Raw genomic sequence first — 8,441 nt, forward strand, 5'->3', positions numbered from 1 at the left:
TTTTGTTATGTGTTTTTTCATGGTGTCCCTGGTTTCTTTGTTCCATTTTATTTTCTGTGCTGAGCTCATTATGTTTATGAATAGTGTTATCATTTCCTTTGTTCCTATTGTTTTAGTATTTGCTGAATATTTGTGCTTGTCCTCTTTTTTTATTGTGCTGAAGGTTTATCACATTTCTTTGAGGTTACCCTGTGATTTATAATTTTCTCCTCAAGTTTAGAACCAGCCATTCTATCTTGCAACTCTGTTGACTTTCTCATCATTTAGAAGTTCTGTAGGTACACAGTATTTTCCCTCTTTTTGGTTTGTAGTTGTCCTCACTTGCTAATTGATGTTTCTGGTTCCCTGTTTAGAATCTTGTAAGCTTGTTTTACTTTGGATATGTCCATAGCTGTGGTTTCTGGGTTATGTCATCTTGTGTATTAATCGACGATTGTTCTTTGCTATTTTTGGTTCTCTCTTCAAAGGTCTCCCTTTAGTATTTCTTGTAAAGTTGGTCTGGTTTTAACAAATTCCCTTAGTTTCTGCTTATCTGGAAATCTCCTGATTTCACCATCATATATGAGGGACAATTTTCCAAGGTATATAAGTCTTGGTTGGAAATTTTTCTCTTTCAGGGTTTTATATAAACCATCCCATTGCCTTCTCGCTTGCATGGTTTCTGCTGAGAAATCAGAGCTTATTCTTACTGGTTGTCCTTTATAAGTAACTTTTTGTTTTACCCATGTTGCTTTAAGGATTCTTTCTTTGATTTTGGTTTTGATGAGTTTGATGATAATATGTCTTGGTGATTTTCTATTGGGTTTATCCTGTTTGGGTTCATTGGACTTCCTGAATGGATATATTCTCATCTTTCATCATATCAAGGAAGTTCTCCTCCAAAAATTTTGGACAATTTTCTCAGTGCTATTATTTTTCTCTTCCTGTTCTGGAATTCCAATGACACGTAAATTATTCCTTTTGATGGTATCCCACATGAACCTTAGGCTTTCTTCATTTTGTTTAGATCTGTTTTTGATTGATCACTTTCCAAAGAAGTATTCAGGTTTTGTTTTCAATCTCATTAATTCTGTCTTCTGTTGCAACAATTTTACTCCTTTGCCCTTTCTATGTGTTATCTGTTTCTGACAATTTAGTATTAATCTGCATTTCTACCTGTAGATTTAGAATAATTTCTAATTTTTCATTTTGTCATTTTGTTCTTGTATTTTCTTCTGAAATTCTTCTAGGGTTTTGTCTGTTGTTTTCCTTGGTCTGTCTCTCAATCCTTTGAAGATACTTAAATATAATTCTTTTGAATTTCTTATCAGAGAGTTCCAGTGCTACTTCTTCCTTAGGGATGGGTTCTGGGTCTGTATCCTACTCCCTTGTTTCTACCATTTTATCTTGCTTCTTTGTGTGGACTGCGATGGTCTGTTTTCTCCAAGACATTGTGGTGTTGTTGTATTTAGGGCTCTGTTAACTGTTTGGGAAGAGCAGCCAAGGGTGATTCAGGCTCTTTATGGTGGTTGTTCATCATTGGCCCATTAGTGGAGAAGGAAGTGGTGGCTTTCACTCCGTAAGTGATATTGCAGGAGGTATGGGTGTAGTTGTTATTTGGGGACTCTTTGTCTTCCATTTAGTTAGACAAAAATAACAACTGAATAATCATCAAAAAAAGTAAAAGCAAATGACAAAAAAGCACACCATGGAAACACACAGGAACAGTAACCAAAATAAATAAATAAATAAAAGAGGGAAAAAGAAAAGAAAAAATCTGGGGATTGGGCAATAAGAGGCAAAAAAGGCAGAAAAGGAGAGTAATAAAGAGAAAAATGGGAAAAATGCAAAAAGAAAAACAAGGAATGGGGTTTGCCATGAGCAAAAAAGAAACACGCACCTAGGAACAGGGAAAAGAAAGAAAGCTGAAAACTATAACCTGGGAGGGGAGGAATAAGAATAGTAGTAAAAAGGACAAAAGTAATAATAATAATAGTAGTGTTAAAACAGATAAAAACTAACAAACTAAAAAATCAGAAAAAAGAAAAAAAAAATCAGGGTAGGGCACCCAGGCTCTGCCCAAGTACGCAGACTGGGATGGAATTCCTGCCATCCCAGAAGGTGGGTGGGAGTGAGGAATGTCTGCACTTCTGTTCACCAAGAGGGTGTGGAGTATAAAAGTAACAGGGGTGACATCGCACCTGTCTGGTCATCCACGTCTGGAATGTCCTTGTGGTTCCTGGCAAGTGGGGCCTGTTCTTAAGTCCCTGTAATCTGGGAGAATACTGTCATTTTAAATATCCAAAATGGTCAAACCACTTGTAAACATTCAAAATGGCTGCACCCTCTGGACAAGCAAAATTCCACAGCTCAGCCCTCCTTCCTCTTCACTGCTTCCTCTTTTATTCAAAAGCTACCAAAGCAGTCCTCCAAGCAGTCCCTGGCTAGCAGGGCTGATTATTAGGTTAATTATTAAGTCCTACCACCACTCGGCAGTATCCAAGCTTTCTGTGCCATCAGGATCACTGCCAGACTCCAGCTCCATATGTCTCATTTTGTGGTGTTTTCATGCAAATTCTTCTGCTAGTTGGAGTTTAGTCCACTTCTGTATCCTTCCCTTCAAGGCTCAGGAGTCCAGAATTATCTTCTGTGTCTGTGTTAATTGGTTTGCCTTTTCTTTGTTGAAGAGGGTCTATGCAGTCTTTCTGCCTATTCTGCCATCTTACTGGAGCTCCCATTTTTGCCATTAACTCTTGTGCTCTTCCCAGTGTCTTCTTTCACCTTGACCATTTTGTGCTGACTTCCTCTTTAATGTATATTGCCTTTCCCATCACCCAAGTTAATAAGTGTCTACTCTCTAATTAGTGATTTTACCTCTCCTTACCCTGCCATCCCTGGTAACCTTCAAATGATTCTTTTGTGTGTAAACTTTTTCTTGACTTTTTTACAGTAGTGGTCTCATACAGTATTTCTCCTTTTGTGATTGACTAATTTCACTCAGAAGAATGTCCTCTAGGTTCATCTATGTTATGAGGTGTTTCACAGATTCAGTTATTCTTTAATGTTGCATAGTATTCCCTGTGTGTTTGTTTATTCATTCCTCAATTGATAGGCACGTCAGTTGTTCCTATCTTTTAGATATTGTGAATAATGCTACAATGAACATGGTGTGCATATGTCTGGGTATTGCTAAGTTATATGGTATTTCTATTTCCAAGTTTTTAAGAAAGCACCATACCATTTTGCACTGTGGTTGCTCCATTTTATAGTGTATTAGGGTTCTAAATTCTCCATATCTTCATCACCATTTGTTGTTTTCTGGTTGTTTGAACTTTGCTATTATTCCTGGAGTAAGACAATATCTCATTGTTGTTTTGGTGTGCACTCTCTAATGGCTAATGACCATGTATATTTTTTCATGTGTTTTTTAGTCCTGTGAATGTCTTCTTGGTGAAATATCTGTTCATGACCTCTGCTCGTGTGTGTGTGTGTATGTATGTGTGTGTTCCGATGAAATTTTACTTAATGACATTGAAATTTTATTTTAATGTAATTTTTATGTGTCACCATGTATCATTTTTTCAATCATTTTAAAATAAAAAAAAACATTCTTAATCATGAATTGTATATAAACAGGTAGTGGGCCAGAATTGGTTGTATTTGCCAAACCCTGCTTTAAGCTTATTGATAAAAGCACTAAGCTAATGAGGCTAAGATATCTTTTCCAAAATACATTGTCTTTGCAAGATGTCAGGTATTTCACAATTATCTACAACATATATTCTACTCATATCAATCTCATATATCTATCTTCTATGTGTGGTAACTATTGTGTGAAAGAATTCCACTACTGTACATTTCATAAAGTGATTTATATGTAATTGAATATACTTATTGAGGTACCAGAAATAAATGAATTTATTAAATAACATTTTCCAGGTTTAAAAGTACATGATTTTCCCTTTCCAACCATAAAACTATATATATATATATATATATATATATATATATATATATATATATATATATATATATATATATATATATATGGTATAATTGTTTACAATAAAGAATATCTTGAAAGACAATAGATATAAAAAATTTACATTTTCCTCAAATGTACATAATTAAATCAATTGTATGCACTTTGTTCAGTGTATAAGACTTTAATATTTGTATTTCCTACAAATAAATCCAAATGTTAAAAAATTGTAAGAGATATATCCAATTATGTACAAAACCCACAACAGATCAATTTATAAATTCAAGCTTATATAAAAACCAGTGTTTTGAAAAATACATTATGGAAATTTTACTTCTAAAAATAGTATATCAATATAATCTAGATAAGTCCAAAATGACAAAATATGATTATAAATTACAGTAGTGTCTACATTGCCTTATTATGAGGTATTCTTTGTATTATAAATGACAGAGTCTGACTCCATTGTGTCAGAATGATTTTCACTTTAACCATTTCTATTAAAAGTTTTATGAAATGTATCACTTTATAAGGCTGACTATATTGAATACAATATAACTCTTGATACATAAGAATTATGTCAATTATAAGTGACTTGTTTATGGTGGCGTAGTGCCTAAGGCATTTGACTGTTAACCAGAAGGCTGGCGGTTCAAAAATACCAGCCACTCCTTGGAAGGAAGATTGGGCAATTTATTTCCCTAGAGATACCTCCTAAGAAACCTAAGGAGGGATTGCTATGAGTCAAATCAACTCGAAGGCAGTGAGTTTGGTTTTTTTTTTCCAACCTACATATTTCTCTATATGGGGTGATTTTTCCTACTTTGGTTATATTCTCAAAAGGGACCAGTCCCCAGAGAAAGATGTCATGCTTGGTAAAGTGGAGGGCCAGTGAAAAAGGGGAAGGCCCTCAATGAGATGGATTGACACAGGTATAGCAAGGGATTGTGAGGCTAGCGCAGGACCAGGCAGTCATTTGTTCTGTTGTACTTAGGGTCACTATGAGTCAGAGTTGACTCATAGCACCTAACAGCCTAATATACTTTTATACTCTCTTTCCCCTCTTGCAATCATTTCATATTTCTATCAGCAATCGCTATCAGATCTCAGGATCTGCCTTTATTTTACAGCCACAAAATTCTATTCAATTCTCTGTTTCCATGTATAGAAGAACACAGAAAGCCTAAACCCTCCTTCACCTTTTCTTCAAGAAACACGTCTGGCTTGGTGAGAGAGAGATTGTTCCTGAATTTAAAGTATCCTATGTTTGTTCTCCAACCTACCTTGCACCATCGTCCCTTGGGTTGCTATCAATTTTCTGCTTCCCAACTATCTGGATTTTTGGTTACCCTCCATTTTGGCTTGGATCTTCTTTTGTGTTCATGCATTTCTGGTTTAAGGAGGCCTATCTGCTTGATTCCTAACCTGAAACCAAAACCAAACCCACTGCTGTCAAGTGAATTCTGACTAACAGCGTTTCTTTATAACAGAGTAGAACTGCCCCATAGGGTTTCTAAGGCTGTAAATCTTTGTGGAAGCAGACTGACACATCTTTCTCCCACTGAATGGCTTGTGGGTTCAGACCACCCACTTTTTGGTTAGCAGCTGAGGGCTTTAGGCACTGTACAACCAGGACTCCTGATTCCTGACCAATTTCTCTAATCTTCAAGTGTGCATGCTTGCCTAATTTCTGATTCCTTCTCCTGGAATTTCAATTTAAAACCACTATTAAGTTCTCAAATCATTGTTGCTCATAGAGTATTACCAAATATAATTTCTTAAATTTTGTGAATTTATAGTTCTCCTAATCCTGGTTTCCTACCAAGCTTTACTCACAATCACAGTATACATAACTGCTAACAGGAAAACATAACAATAACAGGAAAAAGCTGATAATGAATTTTATTAAATTAGTAACTTTATAACATTTCAGATGTAATTGTCTCTGAGTTTGAGCTTAAAGAGACTTCAACCCTTTTTATAATCAGTAAAATTCTTAAGCATTAGAAGTTTTTTGTCTTGATGTTCTCTGATCTATTCTCCCCATCTTTGTTGTTGTTGTTGTTACATACCATCGTGTCGGACCTGACTCATGGCGACCCCTCCTTGGCTTTCTAAGGCAGTATCACTACAGAAGTAGATTGGCCAATCTTCCTTCCAAGGAGTAGCTAGTGGGTTTGAACCACCAGCCTTCTGGTTAGCAGTCAAGTGCCTTAGGCACTATGTTACTAGAGCTTCTTTAGAGCAAATAAATTTAACATAAATCAAAACAACCAAACTCACTGCTATCGAGTCGATTTCAAACTATAGTGACCCCCTTTGGCTTTCCAAGGGCATAAATCTTTAAGGAAGTAGCTTGCCCAGTCTTCCTTCCATGGAGTGGCTGGTAGGTTTGAACTGCCAGCCTTCTAGTTAGCAGTCATATGCATTAGGCACTATGCCACCAGGGCTGTTTAAGTCTAACATAAATAAATGTAGTGAAGTTATAAAGTTATCCAAAATGAAAAAAAAAAAAAAAAGAAACCCATCGTCATTGAGTTGATTTCGACTGACAGTAACCCAATAAGACAGAGTAGAACTGTCCCTTAGGGTTTTCAAGGCTAATAATCTTCAATAAGAATAATGTAGACTCTACAAAACACTGCATAATGTGGATGAACTTGGAGGACATTATGCTGAGTGAAATAAGTCAATCACATAAGGACAAATATTGTATTAGGTCCTTATTGGAAAAAAGTCTAGGAAAGATTTCTATATGGAAGGGGTGGGTGGGGAGGAGAGAGAACACTACAACAAAGAAACAAAGAAGGTACTATCAAAAAAAAAAAAAAAAGTCTTTATGGAAGCACACTACCACATCTTTTCCTTGTAGAACTGGTGGGTCCTGGGTTCAAATTGTTTGATTAGTGCTTTAACCACTGCGCCACTTGGGCTCCATAATGTTATCAGGTATGTGAAATATTTTAATTCTGAAATAAACACAACTAAAGTGTAGGATGTAATGTTCTAATCATGTAAAAATCATAAATGCCTACTATGTGCAAAGCAGGAGCTCTGGTAGCATAGTGGCTAAGGCACTTGACTGCTAACCAGAAGGCTGGTGGTTCAAACCCACCAGCCACTCCTTGGAAGGAAGATGGGGCAATCTACTTCCGTAGTGATACTGCCTCGGAAACCCAAGGAGAGGTCGCTATGAGTCGGATCCGACTCAACGGCACATAATAAAAACAACAAAAAACAATGTGCAAAGCACTATTCTAGGTGCTATGCTAGGTGATCAGTTTTAGAATTAGAAAAATCAAAGTACTGAGTAAATAAATGTTGATCGATAGTTTAAGAAATCTTTCATGTCTAATTGGCACTTTTTTCTTTTTTACTGAAACTGACACCTTCCTCCTAGAAGTCATGGATTAAATTGTGTCCCCCAAAAGTATGTCAACTTGACTTGGCCATGATTCTCAGTGGTTTGGCAGTTATGTAATGATGCAGTCATTCCCCATAATGTGATCTCACGTGATCAACTGTAAGGGTTTAATCCTTAAAGGTTGCAGCACCCTTAATCAGCTCACAGCCTGATTAAAAGTTGAAAATCAGCACTACCAACAAATAACCTCCTGGAATTCTTTTTAAGTGAAAATAAGTGCATCAGTGCTGATATTTCTGTATTTCTTATATACTGGGACACAAGGAAGATAAATAATCTACATTCTAATAATTCACTTCTGCTTCAGAATTGAATTATTAGCAATCATAAATTGACTGGTTAGCATTCATAAATTTTAAAACAAAATATGTTATATAATTTGTTTTAAATTCATGGACTTCACTATGGATCAGAATCGACTCGATGGCAGTGAGTTTGATTGTTTTTGGTTTATGCTAAATTTATCTGCTCTAAAGATGGAGAGAACAGATCAGTGAACATCAAGACAAAAAACTTCTAATGATTAAGAATTTTATTGATTATGAAAAGGGTTGAAGTATATTTAAGTTCAAACCCAGAGACAATTACATCTGAAAAATGTCATAAAATAAAGTTACTAATTTAAGATTCATTATCAGATTTTCCTGTTAGCTGTTATGTATACTGTGATTGTGAGTAAAGGTTGGTAGGAAACCAGGATTAGGAGAACTATAAATTCACAGAATTTAAGAAATTATATTTGGTGATACTGTATGACCAACAATGATTTAAGAACTTAACAGTGGTTTTAAATTGAAATTCAAGGAGAAGGAATAAGTTAGAATTTAGGCGAGCATGCACACTTGAAAAGGTCTGACTCAAAATGCAAACTCACTGCCACTGAGTCAGATCTGACTCCTAGGGACCCCTCCTTGAGTTTCCAAGGTGATAGCTCTACAGAAATAGATAGCCCAATCTTCCTTCTGAGGAGTGGCTGGTAGGTTTGAATTGCCAGACATCTGGTTAGCAGTCATAAATTTAAAAACAAAATATTTTATATATTTGGTTTCAATAATA

Source organism: Orycteropus afer, unplaced genomic scaffold (genome assembly GCF_000298275.1).
Source record: "Orycteropus afer afer isolate SDZICR_OR568_19922 unplaced genomic scaffold, OryAfe1.0 scaffold00091, whole genome shotgun sequence".
Taxonomy (NCBI): Eukaryota; Metazoa; Chordata; class Mammalia; order Tubulidentata; family Orycteropodidae; genus Orycteropus; species Orycteropus afer.